The sequence below is a fragment of the Choloepus didactylus genome, chromosome 12, assembly GCF_015220235.1.
Source record: "Choloepus didactylus isolate mChoDid1 chromosome 12, mChoDid1.pri, whole genome shotgun sequence".
Lineage (NCBI taxonomy): Eukaryota > Metazoa > Chordata > Mammalia > Pilosa > Megalonychidae > Choloepus > Choloepus didactylus.
In genome coordinates this window covers 56,448,786-56,474,469 of record NC_051318.1, presented here as the reverse complement: position 1 = coordinate 56,474,469, position 25,684 = coordinate 56,448,786, and the positions used below count along the sequence as shown (strand labels likewise).

At 35.2% G+C, this 25,684-nt stretch overlaps 1 long non-coding RNA gene across 1 annotated transcript in view; it reads left to right on the top strand.

Moving 5' to 3' along the window:
* Window positions 1–25,333, top strand: part of LOC119507037 — a 71,321-nt gene extending 45,988 nt beyond the window's left edge. The window contains exons 2-3 of the long non-coding RNA XR_005211109.1: window positions 23,379–23,484; window positions 25,230–25,333. This is a non-coding gene — a long non-coding RNA (uncharacterized LOC119507037). The remainder of the gene's footprint in view (window positions 1–23,378; window positions 23,485–25,229) is intronic.
* The last annotated feature ends 351 nt before the right edge of the window (window positions 25,334–25,684 follow it).

Sequence of the window (25,684 nt, the reverse complement as noted above, 5' to 3'; positions counted from 1 at the left end):
TATGCAAATCATATTCCATCAAATGCTAAGAGTACAAAATAGACTTGATGGTTCACTGGATGTACAATGTTTAAGGATGCTATATATTTGTATTCTTAATGGAGAACCCATTTCATACAGATCTGTAAAAGACCCTAATTAATCCCAATTATTGGATTTCAGATGGACATACAAATAAAGTCACATTTCTGTCAGCTTCTGTCCTTTTAAATATGCAGTGCTCTTCAGTCTGGCTTGCAGGCTTACCTCCAATGTTAGGGTTAAAATTGCTCACTCGGCTTGGAAACAGAATGCTCTGGTCATTGGTTCATGAACCCAGACTCTTTGAAAGAATTTCAACTTCCAGTTGACTTCTCTATCCACAAGCTGTTCCTTCTCAGCTCTTGCTGATTAAATTTTAGTTCTACCACTTTGATCCCTATATCCCTAAATTTATTTCATCCCAGATTTATTTTTATTTTTACCTTTCCCTTCTGGTAGTTCTTTCTCCTGACTCTTCTCTAGTTAGCATTTTAATTTTTTATGTTTTTTTTTTAACTAGAAAAATTGTAGGTTTATAGAAAAATCATGTAAAAATGCAGTGTTCCCATATTCCTTCCTATTATTAACACATTATTATTAACACTTTGCATTAGTTTGGTAACTTTGTTACAATTCATGAGAGAACATCATAATTGTAGTATTAACTCTAGTCCATAGTTTACATCAGGTTGTCTTTTTTTCCCCCCAGTATATCACCCTATCATTTTCAGATTGCATTAGTGTGGTACATTTGTTATAATTCATGAAAGACCATTTTTATAATGTTCATCTCTTACAATAGGGTTCAGAGTTGTACAGTCTCATGTTTTACCTTTTAATTTTTATTCTTATATATGCAACCTAAAATTTCCCTTTTTAATGACATTCACACATAATTCAGTGCTGTTAATTACATGCACAGTATTGTGCTACCATTACCACCATCCATTTCCAAAACTTTACAATCAACCCAAATAGAAGTTCTGTACAAATGAAGCATTAATTCCCTGTTCCCTACACCCAACCCAGCCCCTGATAACCTATATTCCAGATTCTGATACTATGAGTTTGCTTATTCTAGTTATTTCATATCAGTGAGATCATACAGTATTCATCCTTTTGTGTCTGGCTTACTTAATTTAACATAATGTCATCAAGACTCATCCATGTTGTCACATGAACCAGAACTTCATTCATTTTTAATGCTGAATTATATTCCATTGACGCATTTACCACATTTTTTTTATCCATTCATCAGTTGATAGACACTTGAATTACTCCCATCTTTTGGCAATTGTGAATAATACTGCTATGAACATCAGTACACAAACATTTATTAGAGTTGCTGCTTTCAATTCTTTTGGCTATATATTTAATAGATTGCCAGGTCAGATGATAATTCTATTCTTAGTTTTCTCCAGAACTGCCAAACTGTCTTCCACAGTAGCTGCCCCATTTTGCATTCTTACCAGCAATGAATGAACATTCCAATCCCTCCACATCCTCTCCAACACTTGTAAATTTGGGTTTTTTTTTAATAATAGCCACTTTATGGGCATGAAATGTATCTCATTATGGTTTCAATTTGCATAACTAATAATGTTCAGCATCTTTTCATGTGCTTTTGAGCCATTTGTATATCTTCTCTGGAGAAATGTCTATTCAAGTCTTTTGCCCATTTTTTAATCGGGGAGTTTGTCTTTTTATTGTTGAGTTGTAGGATTTCTTTATTTATTCTGATTATTAAAACATTGTTGAAATGTGCCTTCCAAATACCTTCTCCTATTTAGTAAGCTGTCTTTTCACTTTTGTGATAGAATCCTTTAATGCACAAAAGTTTTTAATTTTGATGAGGCCCCATTTACCTAGTTTTTCTTTTGTACCTTGAACTTTGAGTGTAAAGTCTAAGAAACTATTGCCTAACACAAGATCTTGAAGATTCTTCCCTATATTCTCTTCTAGGAACTTTATATTCTTGGATCTTATATTTAGATCATTGACCCATTTTGAGTTAATTTTTGTATATGGTGTGAAATAGTGGTCCTCCTTCAACTATTTGTTTATGGATATCCAGTTCTCCCAGTACCATTTGTTGAAGAGACTATTCTTTCTGGATTGTCAGTTTGATTCCATTTGTCTATATGCCTGCCCTTGTGCCAACACCATGCAATTCTGACCACTATAGCATTGTAATAAGCTTTAAAGTCAGAAAGTGTGAGCCCTTCAATGTTGTTCTTCTTTCTCAACATGATTTTGGCTATATGGGGCCCTTACATTCCAAATAAATTTGATAAATGGCTTTTCCATTTCTGCCAAGTAGGCTCTTGTAGTATAGATTGGGGCTGCATTGAATCTATAAATCATCTTGGGTAGAATTGACTTCTTAATGATATTTAGTCTTCCAGTCCATGAGCATGGAATGCCATTCATTTATTTATATCTTTGATTTCTTTTAGCAAAGTTCTGTAGATTTCTGTGTACAAGTCCTTTACATCCTTAGTTAAATTATTCCTAGATATTTGATTTTTCTAGCTACTATTATAAATGGATTAAAAAAAAATTCCTCCTCAGATTGCTCAATACCAGTGTATAGATACACTATGGATTTTTTCATGTAGATCTTGTACCCTATTACTTTTCTGAATTAATTTATTAGCTCTAATAGTTTTGTTGTAGAATTTGTGGGACTTCCCATGTATAGGATCATGTCATTGTCAAACAGTGAAAGTTTTGTTTTTTCCTTTTCAATTTAGATGCCTTTTCTTTTTCTTGCCTAACTGTTCTAGCTAGAATTTCCAGTAGAATGTTGAATTAACAGTGGTGACAGTAGGCATCCTTGTCTTGTTCCTGATCTTAGACGGAAAGCTTTCAGTCTTTAGCCATTGAGTATAATGTTAATTTCTGTCTATTCCTATTTTTTTAAATGTGTTTTTATCAGGAAACAATGCTGGATTTGTCAAATGCCTTTTCTTAATCAATTTATGGAATCGTGGGTTTTCTCTTCCTTTTGTTAATGCAGTGTATTACATTAATTGGTTTTCTTATGTTGATCCATCCTTGCACATGGGATCAAACCTACTTGATCATGGTGTATAATTCTTTTAATGTGCTGTTGGATATAACTTGCAAGTATATGTTCAGGATTTTTGCATCTATTCAAAAGAGAAATTGACTTGTAATTTTCTCTTCTTGTGGTTTCCTTATCTGGCTTTGGTATTAGATTGATGTTGGCCTTACAGAATGAGTTAGATAGGGTTCCTTCCTCTTCAATTTTTTTGGAAGAGTTTGAGCAGGATTGGTATTAATTCTTCTTGGAATGCTTGGTAGAATTCCCCTATGAAGCCTTGTGGTCCTAGACTTCTCTCTGTTGGGAGGTTTTTGATGACTGATTCAATCTCTTTACTTGTAATTGGTCTGTTGAGATCTTCTATTTCCCCTAGAGTCAGTGTGGGTTGTTCATGTGTTCCTAAGAATTTGTCCTTTTCATTTAAACTGAGTAATTTTTTGGAATAAAATTGTTCCTTGTATCCTCTTATGATCATTTTTAATTCTGTGGGGTCAGTAGTAATTCCTTTCTCCATTTCTGATTTTATTTATTTGCATCTTCTCTCTTTTTTTCTGTTAGGCTAGCTAAGGGTTTGTCAATTTTATTGATCTTTTCAAAGAACCAACTTTTGGTTTTGTTAATTCTATTTTTTTTTTCTATTTCATTTATTTCTGCTCTTATCTTTGTTTTTCCTTCCCTTCTGCTTGTTTTGGGTTTAGGTTGCTGTTCTTTTTCTAGTTCCTCCAACTGTGCAGTAAGAGCTCTTTCTTCTTTCTTAATATAAGCATTTAGAACTATAAATTTCCATCTCAGCACTGCCTTTTCTACATCCCACAAGTTTTGATATGTTGTGTTCTCCTTTTCATTCACCTCCAGATATTTACTGATTTCCCCTGCAATTTCTTCTTTGACCCACAGATTTTAAAGAGTGTGTTAATTAACTTCCATTTATTTGTGAATTTTCCAGGTCTCTGCTTGTTATTGATTTCTAGTTTCATTTCATTGCGGGCAGAGAAGATGCTTTGTATATTTTCAATCTTTTTTATTTACTTAAACTTGTTTTGTGGCCCAACATGTGGTCTATCCTGGAGAATGATCCACGTGCACTTGAGAAGAATGTATATCCTGATGTATTGGGGTTATGTTTTGTATATGTATATTAACTCTAGTTCGTTTATCATATTAATCAAGTTCTCATTTTCCTTATTAATCCTCTTTCTAGATGTTCTATTGTTGAGGGAATGGTATTGAAGTCTTCAACCATTATTGTAGAAGTGTCTATTTGTCCCTTTGGTTTTGCCAGTGTTTACCTCATGTATTTTTGGACACCATGGTTAGATGCATAAATATTTATGATTGCTATTTCTTCTTGGTGGATTGCCACTTTTATTAATATGTAGTTTCTTTCTTTGTCTCTTGTAACAGCTTTTGACTTGAAGTCTATTTTGTCTGATATTAGTTTACCTACCCCAGCTCTTTTTGGTTATGATTTGCATGGAATATCTGTTTCCACATTTTCACTTTCAGTCTATTTGTGCCTGTGTATCTAAGGTGAGTCTCTTATAAGCAACATAAAATTAGATCATGCTTTGTTTTCCATTCAGCCAATCTGTGTCATTTTTGGGGGGAGTTTAATCCATTTACTGTATGGGCAGTAATTACTTCAACCATCTTGTCCTTTGGTTTGTATTTGTCATGTCTTTTTTTTGTGTGTCAGGGAGGGGTCTGTCTCTTCCTTTATTGTGACCTTTTCTGTATAGTTACCTTTTGTTATGGATCTTCCTGAGCCATTTCTTGTTTTTGTTTCTGTATGTTTTTAAAGTACTTTCTTTGTGGTTACCCTGAGGTTTGTTTTACATAACTTTTATCTATAATCTACTAATTTAAAAAGATATCAATTTAGCTTCAATGGCATACATATTCTCTGTTCTCATCTCCCTCTGTCTCCCCTCTTTGTTTTTGTCCCACATTACCTTTTTATATTTTGCATGTCCCTTATCAGGAAATATGCCTTTTTCTTGTTCAATTGTATTCTGACTCATAGGAAATAAAGAGTAGAGTTGTACATTGAGGATATAGTACTATTGGGTTTTGCATTTGCTCTTTTAGTTACTTTTATTGAAGATCTTCATTTCTTCACACTTTCCCAAGTCACTCTCTCTGTCTTTTCCTCTCAATCTGCAAAACTACCTTAGTAATTCTTGTAGGGTGGGTCTTTTGTTGAACTCTCGCAGTTTCTATTTATCTGTGAATATGTTAAACTCTCCCATGATTTTGAAGGACAGTGTTGATGAACAGAGAATTTTTTACTGGTAATTTTTCTTCTTCAGTACCTTAACTATATCATACCAAAACCTGCTTGTCTCCATGGTTTCTGATAAGAAATCAGAACTTAGTTTTTTGAGGAGCCCTTGTATGTGACAAACTGCTTTTCTCTTGCTGCTTTCAGAATCCTCTCTTTATCTTTGGCATTTGACATTCTGATGAGTATTTTTCACAGAGTGGGTCTATTAGGGTTTATTCTGTTTGGAGTACATTGTACTTATGTCTTTCATAAGAGTTAGGAAATTTTCAGCCATTATTTTTTCAAATATTATTTCTGCCCCTTTTGCCTTCTCTTCTGTTCCTGGGACACCCATAACACGTATGTTTGCATGATGGATGCTGTTACACAAATCCCTGAGACAGTGCTCAATTTTTTCTATTCTTTTCTCTGTCTGTTCTTCTGACTAGATGTTTTCAATTGTTCTGTCTTCTAGTACACTGATTTTTCCTTCTGCCTGTTGTGACTTTCAACCCCATAATTTCTGTTATGTTTCTTTTAAAACTTATCCTCACACATTGTCTTCTTAATATCTGGCTTTATATCCATATTTCCCTTCATTTCCTTGAATTGCTTTAGGGGATCTCTTTGAACTTCTTCAGTTGGTTGTTCCAAATTCTGTGAAATTTTGATTTGATTCCCTTGTCTGAACCATATCTTCCCATTCTGCAGCCCTTTTGCATATGGCATTACTCAAGGTCTTGTGTTCCACCCTAGGCCTGTGCAGACTTGCGTCCCTGTGCCTGGATATGTGTGGATATTCTAACTTGCTACTGTTAATGGCTCTATAGTCTGTGTCTGCTGCAGGAGGGACCCAGGTCATGATTCCTTTACACAATTCCCAAGCTGTGCAGGACCAAGTGACAGGGAGGGGTCCAGATGTGTGGGTCGAGGAAGAAAATTCCCAACCTGATCTTGGAGATTATTTCTCTTTTTCTTCAGTTCAGCATTTGTGGGGTCTTTTCCAGTCTCATCCTCCAGAGTTCTAAGCAAGTGGGGTTTGATCTTTTATTAATTGATTCTGAGGGAAGACTTTTCCAGGGGCTGTCTCATATAGCCAAGTTGATGATGTCACTTCAAGCTAGCCTTTTTGTCATCTCAATTCCTTCTCTTCATTATAGCTTCTTTTTATTCATGCCTGCTACCACTGAGCCTTCTCTGATGTGGTTACTATTATTGCACCTCTAGTCTGAGAACATCTAGCTTGTTTTAACATTAACAGTTTCCAACTTCACTTTGCAGCAGAAGATAAATTATAGCTCTTTTTCTGCATAAGAGATAAATGTAATACACATTTAATTTGAGTGGGATTTAGTCATCACAAAAGTCATTATGCAGATATAGCTGTTCCACATTTTATACATCTGGAAATGAATTAGGTATGTGCCATGTGGAATCCATTTGACATAAATTTTTCAACTCTAGAATTTACATTTTTTGAGGTGTAATTTGAATAACATCTTTTTCTTTAGCTGAAAAGGCAAGGTTAAGTGAAGTTTGTTGAATAGGGATGGAGAAAATGTATTTGAAAGGAATATTGAATAGAGGGGGAAACAAAGGAAAAGTGAAGAAGGGAAAAACTAGAGAATGAAGAGGAATAGAGAAAGGAGAAGATAGGATAGGAGAGAAGAGGAGAGGAGAAAGATTGAGAAGAGAGAGAAGAAGAGAGGATGAGAATGGAGAGGAGGAAGAGACAGCTTCACAAGTAGCATTGTTACAATAAATTACTCATGGTATAGGTTATGGGCCAAACTAGTTGGAATCCTTGTTCTACCCTGCAGAACCAGAGAAGAGCTTGATGAGGGTATCTCCTTTCTCTCTCCTTTCTGAAGCACATTTTTGTTTCTCCCCAATAACCCATTTCCTCCCTGTCTTTACATTCCCCCATGAATGCTGTTAATATTATCCTATTCCCTTAACTCAAAAATCTTTCTCTTCCCACCATAGAGGAAGGTGAACATATGTACTTTGATATTAAAAGTTAATGTGAAAACAGACTTGGTCTATGATGAATAATAAAAATATGCTTTATTTCAGACTTGTTCTTAGAAGCAAAACAGTAAATACCATGAAAGACAAACAGTGGGAAAAATTGTATATAAAAACAGTTCATTCACAATAAAGGCTATTATGTAGCTGCTAAATAGAATAAGTTATCTGACTTAGGGGAATTTCTATGAGTTATTATTAAGTAAGGAAAGAAAGATACAGAAAAGTGTGTAAATCAATGACAGAATCACTTTATGAGTATATATACATAAAAGGGTACTTATATTTATGCATATAGGCTTGTACAGTATAACATATATAGAGAAAAATATAAAATAATATCCAAGTTGTTAATATGAGTTGGGTGTAAGTGAGGGATGTGAACAACGAGTAAGAATAGGAAAGAAAGAGGAAAAGGCCAAGTTGTGGGATGGAGAATAACTGGACAAAAATGTATGTAGACATAATCCTAACTAAGCATGTATGTGATTTATGTGCATGTGTATGGGGATAGAGAGTAGATAGACAGATACTTAAGTGTAGATTAATTCATGTTTGTTTATGCTTCTATATTAGGGCTCAGCATTGAAACAAAACTAACAGGATACATATGTAAATACAAAGAGATTTATGATAGGGTTTGGTTCATGTGAGTATGGGCATTGTTAAGTCCTAATTCCATCAGGCAGGCCACAAGTTGGGAATGCCAATGAAAACTTCAATGAATTGACCAGGAGAAGCTGTTTGGCTGATGTGGGGATGGGAATTCTTTAAGACTGCTGAAATTATCTGTTCTTCCTTTAAGGCCTTCAACTGATTGGATGAGACTTCTCTCATTGATGAAGACAATCTCCTTTGTTGATGGTAGATGTATTCAGCATAGAGGCAATCATTTGAATAATGATTGAAGCCCAGTTACCCTCAATGTAACAATCAGACCAGTACTTGCTTGACAAAACAATTGGACACCATAACCTAGACAGGTTGACGTGTGAACTTAACCGTCACAGCCCAAATACATTATTTTCTTCCAAAAAGTAGTGGAAAGAAAAGGGTTTTAGTTATTGACTGATTTCACCCTCTCTCCATACCATGCACCATCCACTGAAATGACAATTTTACATTTGGAGTTGTACACACAAATATGCAATGTACCTCATCTTGTTTCTTTGCCAAAACATATCATGGGATGTAAACTTACATTTTAGGTTGCAAATCTCCAAGGTGCATGAGTAAACCTGGACTCTCAGAACTCTACAATGGCTATTCTACTTTGTCCTGAGAAGTGCTGTGCCAGCCAGACCAGGGGTAAGGTAAAGATGGCTTCCTGTCTCTGAAGGCAAAAGGTATACTGACAAAAGAAACAAGAGTGAACAATGGAAAAAAATGAAGAGATTAAAAATGAAAGAGATGAAAACCAAAAACCAATATGAATTTGAAAAAATTATAAAGTTAACTGATAATTAAAGTCTGCTTATTAAAACAAGGAAAATAGTTTTTTTTTGTTTGTTTGATTATTGACCTGATATACATTTCTTTCTTCAAAGCCCAATGCCATTTCTCTCAATATTGTTATATGTGAGGGGTGGTTTAATCAAAGTTTATTCTTTACATTTTAGAAACTATATTCATATTATCTGAATTTAAATTTTGTAACATACCACGTTCTCTTGACTTTTTGGACAACTGTTTATTTTCTATAGAGTTAATTACTATCTCATGTTTTCTGCTTGAGTGTCCCTCTATCTATCACTAATCTATCAATCAACTCTTTGCAAGAGGTGCAGAACTCAGTACTATATATATGGTGGTTTATTTAGTTCATATTTTTTCTTGAGACATTTCTCTCAAGTTTTCATGTCTGATCTAAGTGGGTTTCTCTCTGAATATTGATGCAACAACTCTCATCTTGAAGCTTTCCTTTACCACAAATCATTGTCTCCCTCCTGTACTGGAGCTCCTATTTCCCAAATGCCATGGCATTTTCTTGGTATGCTTCTCTTGGGAACATATCTTCTACTAGCTTTCTTTCAAAGAGTGTGAAACAAGATGATTTTTGTTAAGCCTGACATTTCTGAACTCAGTCTATCCTTATGAAGGATTAACAAATTGATGGAATGCAGAAGAGATTGGAGGTTATTTCTATCAGAATGTTGACATTGTTGCTTCATTCCAGTTTTACTGAGGAATCTAACATTATACTCATTGCAATCCTTTGCATGCAAACTGTTTTTATTCTCTTTGGAAGCTTTTGGGTGTTTTTCCTCCTTGGGGTTCTGAAACTGAATGATGATTTGTTTGCCTTTGTGTGTATCTTTTTAATATTCTGAGCATTTAGTGAGCCTTTTCAATTTGGACACTGATGTCCTCAGTTTGGGAAAATTTCTTCAGTTACTTCCTTGATAATTTCCTCTTTTTTTCTTTTTCTTGTTACCTATTTCTCATATTCCTAGTAGGGCGGTATTGGACTTCCTGGACTGTATCTCTAATGTTCTTATATTTTCTCTCTATTTTACGTTTCTTTACCATATTATTTTCATTTCTGATATAATTTTTGCCTTAACTGTTTACTTATTCTTGTTCACTATTCTATGGAAAACCTTGAGGTTTCTCTTATCTTCTGAATAGTTTATACCATCCAGTTATTTTTCTTTCTAAAATTTTTCCTTTTCTCTAAGAATGTTAATAATAGCTTTTGTTTGTTTGCAGTTTTCCTCTGCTCCCAGAATTACCTATATTTCCTCTTTGTTTCTGTATATTGTCATGGGTCTCTGTTTTCATGTTCAAAGTTTTCCCTAAGTGTTTATTGACTCATGTGCTGTCATTCATTTTTAAGAACAAAGTGTTAAAATGCTTATTGGAAGATATGTGTGGGAAGTGGTCAAGACAGAAGTCCTTGTAGTCATTATAGTAGAATGAGGAAATGTGGGTGTGGCTGTTTTATTGTTGAATCCATATATATTGGTATTTGTAGGGCATTTTTCCTGGGCTTTCCAGATTCCCCAGAGAAGACTTTCCCATTTCATACCTGAGACTGAGATCATGGGAAGATATTGCCTGGTTTAGAGCATTTGGAGAGCTCAGCAGGGGAAAAGGTTTGAAGCACTGAAATTTTTAATGAAAATTTTCCACTTCTTAAGCCCCCCTAAAACCCTCTAACTCCATATCCTCTCTCTTTTAACTTTCTCATGAAGGTAAATGCCTTGTCTTCTGGCAGATATTGAGTCAAGCAGGCATCTGTCTGCATACAGACTAGGAGGGAATCTGAGATTGGAACTGGTGTTTATATAATCTTTCAAATGATTTAATTTATTTATAACAATGCTTTGTATAATAAATATTTTAATTATTTAGCAAATATGTTGCAAATTGTTCTTAATTTTATTTGGCTTTTTAATTTACCTTTGGTTCATGAAAAACCACTAATACAAAACAAACATTTATTTTTTATCTTTAAATGGAAAAATATCCACCTATTTCTAGTGGAATAACAAAATACCATACTCTGCTTCATTTGAAATTAATAAAGAAGGTTAGGCTTTAGCTTAGTGTGTACCTGCTGTGAGCTAAGTATTGTGCTAGCTGTTTTCATGCAGATTATCTCATAGATCATATTTAAGCGAGGTAGTTTTTCCATTTTGTATGTGATGAAACTGACATTCAAGTAAATTAGTAAACTCCATTGTCAGTATGCTTGGCATGATCTATGAAGTGGCTGATCATTTAGAATGAGAATTTCTGTGTTCTGGTCATGGCCTGTGTTCACATTATTATTATTATGACCAATAATTTTAATTGAAAGCAGGAATCCTAGAATTGTTATCCATAATGTGCACAGGGGATATAATTAACTTTCCATAAAAATATTAAATGATCTTGGATAGAAAAGAAAAAGATGATTTTACCTTTTTTAGGGTTTCATCTAATCAGATTGTGTTCTTCAAGGCAAATTGTTTGGTATGAATGTAATCACATAAGGGTAGCTGAACTCTCTCAGCATTGAACTCTGCATCATCAATGGAGCTTAACTCGAGCAAGTGCTTTTTTCAATGTTTTGGCCAAATACCTTGAGGCTCCACTGTCTACCTGGAACACAGCTGGTGCTGTTTTTCAGGTTTCTTTAGCATTCTGCTCTGTCCAGTTTCACTATTGGAAATTAGCTTGACATGATTGTTAAAATTAATGAGTCTGTTTTAATAGATTCTGAGATCTGGCTAGCCCAATGCCCTGTAAATTGTACAGACAATTGAAAATACATAGACACTAATTATTTGGATAAAGAAAATGTACCATTGATATCTAAACTTGACAAAAACATTATAAGGAAAGAAAGTTGCAGGCAAATATAACTTATTACTATAGATGCAAAACTTAAATACAATATTAGCCAGTAGAATTCAAAGCCACATTAAAAAAATCACACCCCGTAACTAAGAGGAACTTTTTCCGGGAATTCAAGGTTGGTTCAATATTAGAAAATCCTTAATATCTCATGGTTTAGTTTCCTGGGCTGCTTAAGCAAATACCATGAAATGGGTTGGGTTAAACAATGGGAATTTAATGGCTCATGGCTTTGAGGTTAGGAAAAAAGTCCAAATCAAGGCATCATCAAGGTGATGCTTTCTCTCCAAAGGCTGTGGTGTTCTGGGGCTGGATGCAGGTGGTGATCCTTGGTTCTTAGCTTGTCACATGGCGAGGCACATGGAGGCATCCTGTGGCCACTCCCTTCTCCTCTGGGTCATGTTGATGCTCAGCTTCTGGCTGCTCCCTCTGTGACTTTTTCTCCCTATGTCTGGATTTCATTCTGCTTATAAGGAACTCCAGTAATAGGATTAAGACCCATCCTGACTGAGGTGTGCCACACCTTAACTGAAGTAACCTCATCAAAAGACCCTACTTAGTATGGGTTCACACCTACAGAAATGGATTAGGTTTAAGAACTTGATTTTCTGGGGTACATACAGCTTCAAACTTTACACTCCACCCTTTGGACCCCCAAAAGACATGTTCTCTCTATAAGCAAAATACATTCATTCCAAGATAACATCCCAATGCTCAGCTCAAAATCTCATCAGCATCGTTTATGGGTGTGGCCTGTCCTAGGGCATAATTCCCCTCTGTCTATGGACCTGTGAAACTTAGAGAGCAAGTTATCTGCTTGTACCAGTGGAGGTACAGGCAAAGAATAAATATTTCCATTCCAGAAGGAAGAAATTGGAAGGAAAACAGGGGTCACATTTCCCAAACAATTTTGAAACCCAACAGGGCAAATTCCATTAGATGTCAAGGTCCGAGAGTCATCTATAGATCAATGTTTTGTCCTTTGGGCCTGATGGAGTGGCAACTCCACTCCTTCCAAGTTTTGTGCAGCAGCTGCGCTCTCCCCAATCACTGAGTTAAAGGCTCCACCTCCTCCAAGCATTGGGTTGGGGACCAGACACTCCTCAGACCCCGGGGCAGAGGCCCCACCCTTTCAGAGCACTGGAGTGGTGACCAGGTGACCATTTATGCAAATGCCAAGGCACAGGCCCCTGTCTCTGAGCTTTGGGGTTACAGTGCTCTCCCTGGATGAGGTGGAAGGCCCAGCCATTCCCAGCACCAGGTGGACTCACCCTTTCCACATACATGGGGGGGAGGGGCTGCTCTCTTGGCCTGGGGAGATCTTTGGTCCAAACCTCAGTTTCCATGGGTCTCCCCATGAAATCATTCTTCTTTCAATTTGTCCCTTCTCTTCTGTTTTGGTCCAGACTGGAAGTGGTTCTGTTCATAGACATTTTGCAAAAAAACTTTACAACTTTGTATGTAGTTCATAAATTTCATTCCATCAATTTCTGGTTAATTTGTTCCCTAGGAGTTCAGATCTCATTTTGTTGCTTTCCTCTCTCACTTCCTTATAAGCTTCAAGGAGAAAGCAGGCTGCACCTCCCACATGTAGCTTGGAAATTTCCTCAGTTAAATGACTAAGATCATCATTTTCAAGTTCTCCCTTCCACCCAAACAACAGGACTAAATTTCTCCAAGTTCTCTGCCACTTTTAAGTGAGGATCGCCTTTCCTCCAGTTTCTGATAAAACATTCATCATTTCCATCCAAGTCCTCATCAGAAATACCTTTAGCGTCCATAATTCTACCAACAGTCCCTTCAAGGCAACCTAGGGTTTTTACATCAAGCACCTCACCATTCTTCCAGCCTCTACCCATTACTCAATTCCAAAGCTGTTTCCACAAATTGAAAGTTAACTTATTAACTTGGAGAAAATATAGGCAACATATAATAGACAAGAGGCTAAAATTTCTAACTCAAAAACGGAAAGAAAATATACAGAAAAAGAAATGAACAGAGCTTTAGGAAACTTTAGGACTATGACAGAAGATCTAACTTCTGTGTTATTGGTGTCCAGAGGAGAACAGAAAGAAAATGTACTCAGATAAATAGCAACAAAAAAATTTTCCAAGTTTGCCAAAAGACATCAACTTACATGTTCAAAACAGTGGAGAAGACCTCAAATCGGATAAACCCAAAGATACACATACCGAGATTTTATAGTCAAACTTCTGAAAACTAAAGGCAGAGAAAAAATCTTGAAAAATTTGAGCGAGAAATGACCAGTTATCTATAGAGGAAAAACAATTTGAATGACAGCAGAATTCTCCTTAGAAATACCAAAGGCCAGAAATGCCTCCTTTCAAATGCTGAAAGGAAGGAGCTCTCAACCCCATATCCAACATTCAGTGAAAATATTCTCAAGGAATGATGGAAAACTTGAGATATTCTCAGATGCCAGAAAACTAAGAGAATCTATCACCAGGAGATATACCCTAAAAGAATGGTTAAAGGACATTATCCAAACAAAAAGGAAGTGGTGAAAGATTGAAACCTAGAACATCAGGAGGGGAGAATGACAGAGAGCAAAAATGTAGAAATACAATATATTTTCCTTCTCCTGTTGAGTTTTGTAAATTATGTTTCGTGTTTGTTGCAAAAACCGCAGAAACACTATCTGATACAATTCTAAATATATGTGGAAGAAATCTTTAAGACAATTATATTATAAATGAGCATTTCATTCAAGCTGGTCAAATGATGTCACTAGTAAATTGATAAGTTATCTACATAAAAAAGTAATACCTAGAGCAACATCTCCAACAGTCATACTGTTTGAAATACTGTACTATAATTTTGCAAGATGTTACCTTTAGGGGAAACTGGTTAAAGGGTGCGTGTGATTTCTCTGTTATTTCTTTCAACTGTATATAAATATACAGTATCTCAAAATAAAAATTCAATTAAAAATGCTTAGATACCAATTTTCACCTATAATATTGCCAAAAATTAAAAAGTATTATAGCATGTTCTGTTGGCAAGGCTGTAGTTAAATAGGCACTCTCACACAGTACTGATAACACTGCAAAGTGGTACAACCCTTCTGGAGGGTTGTTTGTCCAGATCTAACAAAAATGCCTATGTATTTATCTTTTGATCCTGCCACCCCACTTTGTGCAATTTATACTAAGGATGCACCTACAAATATAAGTTTATTCTCTGTGCATATGTTTATTCATTACAGCATTTTTCTTAGTAATAGGCAAATATTGTAAACAACTAACAAATCTATACATAGAAGAGTGGTTGAATAGCTTATGGTGCATCAGACAATGCAGCCCTGGGCAACTGTAGACAGTAATGGAGAAGACCTCTGTGAACTGATTCGGAGTTCTTTCTAGGACATACTATTAAGTAAAAAATCCAAGTGCAAAAGAATATCAATAGCTTGCTGCTTTCCACATAGGAAGGGAATGCAAGGAAATACACATTTTTCTGCTCATTTGTGCAAGAATTATACTGGAAGTATATATCTTAAACTGGTGAGATTAGTTATCTACAGGAGGTTAGTGTGAGCATGGTAGAACATGATGCAGGAATAGAAATAAGAGCGAAGGGATGAGAGGGAGTGATGCTTCTGAGTAGCCTTTTAAAAATATAGTTCGAGTTTTAGAACAAAATAGTCTCATAAATAAATGATTAATCTCAACTATGTTATGGGGCTACTAAAATAGAATGTTAAGCTTTGAGAAATGAATCTAACTCTATATCAAATGAATAACTAAAGACACTGAAGAGAGTGGGAAAGAAAAGATCTAACCAAAATAGTTTTGGAAAACAGAATTTTGACTATATTGTATGAGACTGAAGACAAAAAGAACTCGACAAAAATTAATTTAGTAAATTTGTTTTTCACAAAGGTATGGATACGTAACTCCAAAACATTTCTATTTGTGTTCTAGGATTGGGCACATAAATAAATATATTATAGATAATCAAAGCCAGGCTTATCACTGTCAGAGAAAAGCATTGGTATGGTGACAGGGAAAGTACAAGATGAGCCTAGAATATCATTTATATGATGCCAGAAAGTAAGAAAGTGCTAAAAACTGATGGGGCCATGTCAAAAGAACTCAGGAGCCAACTTCAAAGAGTGAACAATGGCCCAATCTGGGACAGTTTAGCCATAGAATAACCCAAGTGATACTGATATGAACTAAATATATAATTGAATAAATAAACAGATAAATACATGGTAAATAAGGATAAGCTCTTCTTTATTCTAGAATTCTAAGCTATAAATAGAGAAAGGACCATAGAAATAGAAAATTAACATTTTGCAGACACTGTAATAATTGTTGTAATCAAGTACTTTCATCAGATGTTAAAATTAGTGGGGAAAGTATGAGAAACAGGATATCTACAAAGTTTCAAAGTATCTTCCCATAAGACACTAACTAATTAAAAAGGGAAAAATAATTTTATAGGGCAGAAACCTGGCAGACACCGCATTAACCAAGTGATCAAGTCAGTATCACCAATAATGAGACATGTTGACATCATGTATCTGCTGTGATAAACTGAGAAGGGCACAACACATTTCTGTGGTAATCTTTCCAAACTGCATAACACAGATTCAAGCAGATTAAGTAAACATGAAAAATAAACATAATTAAGGATGCCACATTAGAAATTGGACTAGAAAGAAGAACTTAGTGGGACAATTGGTAAATTGGAATAAGGTCTCTAGATTAAGCAATAGTATTGTGTTAATGTTAATTTTTTGATTTTGATAATTGTATTATGATGATGCATAAGTATGTTAACATTTGGGGAAACTGGGAGAAAGGTTTTCAGGCACTATCTGAACTATTTTTGCAACTTTTTATAAGGTGGGATAAAAACTTAAAAGAAGAAAAATAAGTAAAATGACTAGGGTGACTTTTGTCTCCTGATGAACCTGATTGATACATCAGTTGAGTTTTCAAATTTGTTGATATAAATATAAAAAATATTTGGCATGAAATAGACTTACTACATATATATCTATGATCAATGTTTGTATTTGGTCTTAAAGGGCTTTAAGTTAAAGTATCTTAAAAGAAATTTATACCACAGTTAAATTATTAATTTTTAAGTTCAGTTTTAGATTTATGTGTAGTTTATAATTTAAAAATTTTAAAAACGTTACTGCTTCCTTCCTTTCTTTCAACTTTCCATAGTTGTATAAAAATCAAGGACAGATTAGGAAGTACTCAAATAAAACAAACCCTATCATCCTATCTTATCCAAATAAAGTTATCCCAGTATACAATCTTACAAGCAAGCCCTACTTGGAAAGAAACTATGTATAAATGTTTGTGTTTCAGACCTAGAGTAAAATATAAACAGTGTAGCAATTTCTCATGATTGGCAAAGAACAGAACATAATGGAGTTCTGAACATTCCACACTGTTCTATTCACATTTATTCTCAATTAGCCATTCAGTTCCTACATGTGAAGACAAAATTGGAATTGAGATAAAATATTTACACTTGATATTTTGTGTAAGGCTAAAAAGAAGATAACATCTTATTTGATAGCCTGAACTGGTTGGCCTTTGACCGATTAGAATGAATAACTTTGCCTAAAAATCTTTATCTAGATGGTCTGAATTTAGATGGGTAAGCTTTCTGATTAATTCCAGCTTTCAAATATTTTCGTTACAAAATTTCTTCCTGCGAGGATAATTGTCAGGAGCAATATAGATGAGTACACATGGTTTTGGAAAGATTTTGTGTTATTTAGGGTTAAAAATAAGTTCATGATATTTAAACTTCGTTTGCACTTGGTGAATATATCATTCGTCTTATGCTAGCTTTTAAACATTTTGGAAGTAATCCTAGCAAGTTTCTGTTAAACTCAGTGTCATTTGGAAGATGAATCCCAGTTGGCTGTATTTCATAGCACCTGCAGCTTTCGGAAATAACTAAAATTTTCAGTTGACATGTCCTAGATATTAATTTATGTTGCAAGTTTAAATGATTAAATCTGTATGCTTGTGAGGGAAGGCACCTTTGTTAAGAAGAACATGTAATGATAAAGAGCAAATAGAGTAAACCAGTGATTTAATTCTCTACTCAAGAGGGAAAAATATATAAAAGTAATGTCTGGAATTTGACCTCAGCTGTGAAAGAGAAAATGAATTAAAAGATAATGTAGAAATGTGTATCTCAGCATTTCTCAGTGTAGTTAATAAGTTCATAAGCCAAAATTTACATTTGCAGTTTTACATGGTCTGTGTAAATCAAGCATTATTTTGCTAAATTAGTATTCTACAGATGAAGTTTGTAATGTAGTAAGTTGTCACTGTTTGTTTAGTTGCCTTTCTGAGAGTTAAAACGAACAATGAAAGAATGCACAAAGGATGCAAGCTGCCTGCAGTTTGGGGTCAAATCCCAAACTCATCCACTTTCAGTGGGAGAAAATTCTCTCAAGGTTGGAGACAAGAATGACACTGATTTAATTCTGGGTTTGAGTCACAGCCCTTGGAACAAGAGTGGTCCAGCAATGAGCAGGATAATAAAATACTAAATCATTGAATAACAGTCACAAACAAATCAAAATATTGTGTATATGACTATATACTTGGGTCACTAATGAATTAATAATTAATAATTTAGCAATTATTTGGAAATTTGAGGGTACCTGGAAATTTAACAGGCATGTTTCTCATTGGAGATTTGTAAAAGGGTAAGGAGATTTGAAGAGCTATTTGGGGATTTTGCCAAGTCTTATATTTATCTGAGTTTAAGTACTTCTGGCAAATAGTGATTGATTCTCTATAGTTGGTTTTGAACAAAAACATTCTAAAGTTGTGGGCACCCTGTACCTGTGACCTGCTACCTAATAGAAGAAAGGACAGCTAAAGGGGTGATTTCTGGATGGCAAACTCTGGAACTCACTGGCTTGTTTATTTATTCATCCTAGAAAGTTTTAAAACAGATGAGTAGAAGCATAGATGCCATTAAAGGCCTGGTATGTCCCTGGGAGAAAAGATCGTGAGTTTCCAGGATGCTTCAGAGACAGGAGACCTTGAAAAAAAACCTGAGGAATATTTGCTGGAGGCTGGTAGAAATATGTCCTTCCAAAGAGGCAAGGGGTATTTCTAGCATGCTCATCATTTTGTTCCCTGGACATTACATCTAAGTACCTGTCACTTAGAAAACTTACCAAAAATTTGTTTAAAAGAAAGGAATAAATTTAGGTCACTCCTACCTCTTCCCTTCCCTTGAACTTTGCATCTAACTTCAACTATAGTACTTAATGCAATATATTGAGTTTTCACGTGGTGGGGCTGTATTTTGAAAGAGCACAGAGTTTTGAATTGGACAGATAGGCCTCTCAATCAAATTCTACCCACTACTGGCTTGAGAACTTGGGAAATTTACTTAAATTCATTGAGCTACAGGTTCGTCATCTGTGAATTGAGAAAAATAAACCAAATTCATAAAGAAATCTAGTACAATGCCTAATATAATGCTGAATGAGTAAAGGGAATAGCATTGATAATAAATTCAGAATAAGGGATAAAAAATAGAATAATTACTCATCGGGGTAAAACATCGGATGAAGAAACTGGCCTGAATGGAAAGGAAAGGCTGCCTTAGAAATGCAGCAAATGGCAAATTCACTCATGATTTAAGCAAAGTATGTCCGAGAATTTCCAGTTCACGGGAAGGGTGAAGTGTTACGGCCTCTAGCAGCAGTGCACATTTAAGAGTCAGTTGAGCTAATAATTTTGAGGTAGGAGACACTCTCTTTGTGGCCAGGAGCAATGCAGAGCCTCTCTGTCAGTGGCTGGTGGTTAATGCTCCATTTCTGGAGTAATGCTGGGGTAGTGGACAGGGAGACTGGGTTGAGTAGGGACCAAAGCAGAATGCCTATGCTACTGAGAGAAGGAAAACTGATGGGAACGACCTTGGAGCCTGGTATATCACAACAGGGACTGGACCTAGAGACTGATGGATAGAGAGAGGCTTAGAGAGCAATGTCAGAGTCTAGTAGTCGTTATGAAACCAGAAGATACAAAGCTGGGCAGGGCCTAATCCTTAACCCACCAAATGGAGGATAAGGAGTGTGTGGGGAGGTGGGGCTTTGAGGTTGACTAAGGTTGTCAATGTGGTTCCTGCCCTAATCATCTTGGGCTCAGAAACAAATATGAAAATAGCCCTGTGGGCAGCATGAAAGAAACTGGAAAATTGCACAATGCAAATCTGGGGGGAAATCAGAAATAAAGCAGACTTTTAAATCCATATAGACACATATTGTAATTTAGGCTCATATTCCCATCACATTTGGCAGAAAGTTTCCAGAAGAAATGTGAATCTTGATGACATACACAATCAGTGAGGAAAACTTAAGGTTAGAAGAACTATTTTAAAATATGGCTGACCTTAAAATGTGAAAGGCACATTGAACTGAATTTGACCTTTTGGCAAAAGTGGAATTTTTGTTTCTCTAAATCAAATGACAAAAAATATTTTTCCAGAAGTCTGCCTAATCCTGGATATTCAATTATTTACAATGAAAGATGCTCCAGATATTTTTATCTGAAGCCTTTCCTCAATTGTCCTAGATACTCATTTTCTCCTTCATACTTGAAGGAAACTTAATAGAATGGGACTAATTCACTTTATAAAATAGCACAGTCATTGTTGGATATGTGTATGTGTGATCTCACCTCATTAAAACCTTTATGACTTGGATATATTTGCCTTATAACTCACAGAGGATATAATTTTCATTTTTTGATGGCTATGTTTTCTTGTATTGATTAAGAAAAATATATTCCAAATAATAAACTAATGGTTTATTTATAAAAACAATTCTATGCAATGCTGAGTCTTCCCATCACCTAGAAACATTTTTTATACTATCAAATGATGAAACACTTGTTAAGGCTCATTAGTCAACCAAGGCTGAGTTCCAAGTCCATAAGACACTCTTTTTTAAAAACTTATTTTTAGTATATATGTTTCACAGCACTTGTTCTCATAGGCCCAAGGAATAAGTCAATAATCTTGGTTTTTCTTAAGGAGACTCTGTAGCTTGGTGTATCATTTGGAACCTTATATAGATAAGGAAAGAAAAGTAAACCAAAACCAAGCACTGTGGCATATTGCATGACAAGAAATGGTACCCCCGGGATTCTCACAACCCTTTCCTACCAACTTGTGGTCCTAACATCAATGCTGATGTTTAGAAGACTAGTGGTGAATTTTAGTTAAAATTATGAAGCAGGCAGGTAAGGAAGAAGTATCCTCTCATTTCTAACAATTTCTAGTCTACCTGGTTTCCTTTTCAGCTATCTTCTCCAGCAGGTTGTTGTGTTAGGGTATTTTGCATGCTCTCATTAAAAGAGCAGTTACCCAAAGCCAAATAGCTGTTGTTTTAGAAAGAAGATATGAATCCAAGTGACTTGACTCCAATTACATATACAAAATGTATCCTAAAGGGCTAAAATAACTAATCCTTTGCAGGAGAGTTTAATAAATATGTGCTTGGTTCAATTAATCAAGAAAGCACACAGCCTGATTCCACTATAGAAGTGCAACTCTGTTTGACATCAGTAGAAATAGAACTTTTTCTTGAATTCAGGGTAAGGCTCTAAATGGGCCCTCCTGTTGTCTGCCCATACTTTTAGTAATCCCTTAGTATTTATAGATAGGATGCCAGAAAAAGTTAAGTATGTACTAATCAGTTCCTAAAAGGATTTGACTTTAACTTTAGTATTAAGCCTTCACTTACCTTGTCAAAACTGTCAGTTTTGTTGGAACTGTAATTACTAACCTATTCTCCTGCACAGATGGTCATGGGGAGGAAATTCTTCCTTCCCTGCTTAAATAATTTATTAGTTTGTTGACAGATTACACAAGACTGAACTCTCTGATTATCACAGTTTTGTCTCAAATATGCCTGAGGAGTATGTGTTTGGTACTTGTAAGGTCATTGTGTTACCACAAGCTGTAGCCTGTTTGAACAAGGGCAAGAACATGTGCATAGATCATTCAGTAAACTTCTTTGTTAAAGATATGGTGGTTAACAAAGATAAACACTCTATACAGTCCCCCAGGAAAAGGTCTCAAAATTCCTAGGCTGCCTTCGCTACCTTATATTGCTATCACACATTTTCTGATATTGTGATATTGTGATTTTGTGATATTGCTATCACACATTTTCTGTAACTCTATTTGATTCTTAGTTGTTCTTAGTTTCAAACAAATATGCAAACAGTTTAATTTACTTTCCTATGTATCTGTATCACAATAGAATTAATTCATGGAGAGTTAGTTGTTAGAAATAACAGGAACAAAAAGATCTGTGACCATCACATCTACTATTCATGAAATTTCTTTAATTTTTTTTCTTAAAATTACATATGCATAATATTTTAGGGCAAGTTTAAATTGATTTCGAGGAGAATTTGCTGTTGTATCTCCTAAATAAAGCAGCATTGCTAAGGTGTTTCCTATAGTTTCAACATTTGAGATTGTATTCAGTCTAATGACAGCTCTTGTCTTACAACTGAAAAACAGGAAAAGAAAAAGGGTGAAAAATTCTTGTTGATTTTTAAATGGATTCAGATCAATGGTCAATTATTGCCTGTTGTGGTTTAAAAAAAAATCAATTACTGTGCCCACAATTCAAGAAGATGAGGGTTGTGAAGGCATAAGATTAACAAATGAAAAAAAAAATCATATTGAGAAAAGATTCCAAAAGAAAAGGAACTAATTCCCATTTATCCTTCATTTTTTGAAGAATAAAAAGAATAAGTTTTTTTTTTTTTTTTTTTTTTTTTATTTATTCACAGTTTACCATTAGCCAGAGATTGAGGTAGTAGAAGGAAGTGCCTCTCTCTCTGCATGGAGTCTTGCCTGCTTTTGAAGGATTATTTGGTCTACAAGGCACTCAGAAGACTAACTTAGGGACAAAATTAAGAGGGTTTCTTATGGCTCTGACTTGGGACTCTTCATCTTAAGTCAGTAGTTTCCCAAGGACTTATGTTGCCTGCTTTTCCTTTTATCACTTCCTGTTTTTATTAAGAACAAGTCTAGTTTTGTAGCTCATTTTGAAAAATTATTTTGGTGTCTCATTGCCATGAAGGACTCTGTTTACTTTTTTCATTTTCATTTTATATTTTAATCTCAAAGTATTTGCATGTTTTTGTTTTTGTTTGTTTGTTTTGCTTTTTTACTTCCTTTGTTTTATATCCTTTCTTTAAATCTTCTGTTTGGAAAATACATATTCTTTTCACTTAATCTTAAATATATTTACTCAACATTATATTTATTCAACTACCTCTTTGACTACTACCTTGTTATTTGTATTTTAGTTTTTACATTTTACTTTCTTCCTAAGACTTACCTTATTTTATTATTTAACTTCCTAGTTTTATTTCTCAAGTTCTATTTTATTTGCTTTTGTTGTCTCTTGTTATAATTGCCAAAATAGTGTAGCAGCACAAAAAAGTAGCATGCCCACAACATTATGGGCACAATATTCATGAGAAGTAATAATTCTTAAAGCAGTTGCTCAATCTTTGGGGCTTATATCCTCATCCTCATCCTCCTCATCGTCACCATCATAACATGGCTTCAGAGCTCTCAACAATTTCTTTGGGATTGCTCCTTCAGGACCACCTGGATGCAGGTGATGCATCTAGAGCTTCATGCAGCACGCTCCCCTGGTTCTCTCCTGACAAGAGAGCAGATATTCACTACAACCCATGCAGAGACTTAGGTAAGCCTGCCGTTGACCATGTGTTTTCTGTGTCCTCTTTGCAAAGATCACCGGACAAATTGCCCAGTGGTTCCTGCCTGGGCATAGCTGTTGTTCTGAGTAACTCTTTGCACTTGATGAATTTTGTAAATGACATAGCTGACCATATTCCCCTCTCTGCCTTGGCTGTTGGAAAAATCAGATTTAGATTTGTGGCTCATTCCTTGCAATTCTGTAGCAAAAATTTATATGATAAACCTGGTGTATTAAAACTTACCCTTGGCTGTCTTTTTCTTCTTATCCCTATATTCAATGTCCCTGATTTCTTAACTAATTAATACCTTTTGTTTTGTTTTTTTTTTTACTGCCATCTGTGTTTTGTAAACTACCTTAAATTAGTTTTAAGTGCACTAATTGTTTTTTTAATACTATAAAAAATTTTAATTGAATCCAACGCTTTTGAGCTGAAACTATGCTCCATCTGCCTCACTGGCATTGAGTACAATACCTATAGAAAGAAAGTGTGAAATCTGCTTTAAAATGGTTCCAGAGTGGTTTGTGCTGGTTTGTATATATTATGTCCCCCAGAAAAAGCCATGTTCTTTAATGCAATTTTTGGGGGGCAGACTCACTAATCTTTTTAATTACGGTATGACCATTTGATTGAATGTTTCCATGGAGATTTGACCCCACCCATTCAGGGCAGGTCTTGATTTATTTATTGGAGTACTTTAAAGCTTTAAAGGGCTCTCACACAGAGAGCAGAGAGACAAAAATGCCCCAGGATATGCTAAGCCAGGACACACAGATGTTAGATGCTTGGAAACCAACAGAGATGGTTGCTGATGCTTAGAGATGCTTAGAGATTCAGACAGAAGGATGTTTAGAGATGCTAAGCTAAGAGAAACCCAGAGACATTTTGGAGAACACCATTTTGAAATGCCACCTGGGAGCAAAGGAACAGCAGAAACCAGACACATGCCTTCGCAGCTGACAGAGGTGTTCCAAACACCATTGGCCTTCTTTCAGTGATGGTATCCTCTTGTTGATGCCTTAGTTTGGACACTTTTATGGCCATAGAACTGTAAATTTGTAACCATATAAACCCACTTTATAAAAGCTAATTTATTTCTTGTATTTTGCATAACAGCAGCATTAGCAAACTGGAACACGGTTCTTTGTTTTTACTGTCAAACAGGAACCCAGTATTCAGGATTCATATATACCATCATCTCTGATCAATAGCAAAGCATGCAATGAGAATTGCTTCTAAGGTTCATTGGTGCGTTCAAGGCAACGGCTTAAAACATATTGTGGCTCTTATTTGTCCTCTATCTCCTCCCAACAGAACGAGGTCCACTAATATGAGGCTTGGTTTGGAATTTCACCCAAACATTGTCTTTCACAAGTCAATTGATAGTGGCAGTCTTTTTGCCCATTTGATACTACGAAGTTTCCCTAGAACTCACTCTATTACCTTGAGAAAAAAAAATGTTATTTTTCCTAAAACTGAACATTTCTTAGAGATATATATAGTGAGGAGCAGACTGCTGTAAAGTTAAGGGGGGTGAAATTGTCGGGGAATTCCCCTTCCAACTATTTAAAGAGATATGAATTTGAGCTAGTCTCATGCAGTGAAATTGTATCTTTATTTTCCTGTATATCCCTAAATGTAGTGCTATATCTGGTGAAAGGTTAGATTAGAACTAAAGGCCAAATTATTAAAGAAAATGTCTGGAGTATAACCTCTGTCTGTCCTTCCCTAGGAGGAGATGGGGAAGTGTTTCACACATGCTCTACATGGTGAGGAGATTCCTTCCTTCTCTGAGTACAGCAAAATGGAGACGACCACTGCAGGCACAACCCAGAGCACTGCTGGGAATGAGCAGATTAACACTTCTCCCTAAAGGAAAAATTATGCATTTACATACAGTCTTCAGAATTCCTTTCAAATTTGTTTGAAATTCAATGTTTTCATTTAATTTTTTTTATTTTGAAAAATGTGACAATAGTAATATATGTACTGTTAGAGGGTGACCAAATTTGGGTACTTGGTTTGGGTTAACATTGTGTTTTCCAGCTTGAGAAATCTTTGGAAAGTTACTATAATATTAATATTTTTGCTAACAACTCATCCAGGATGGAGTTTTCATTATAATGTACTATTTGTCATCTATTCCAAGATATTGAAGTATTTACTACTTGAATAAATTTTCAAATC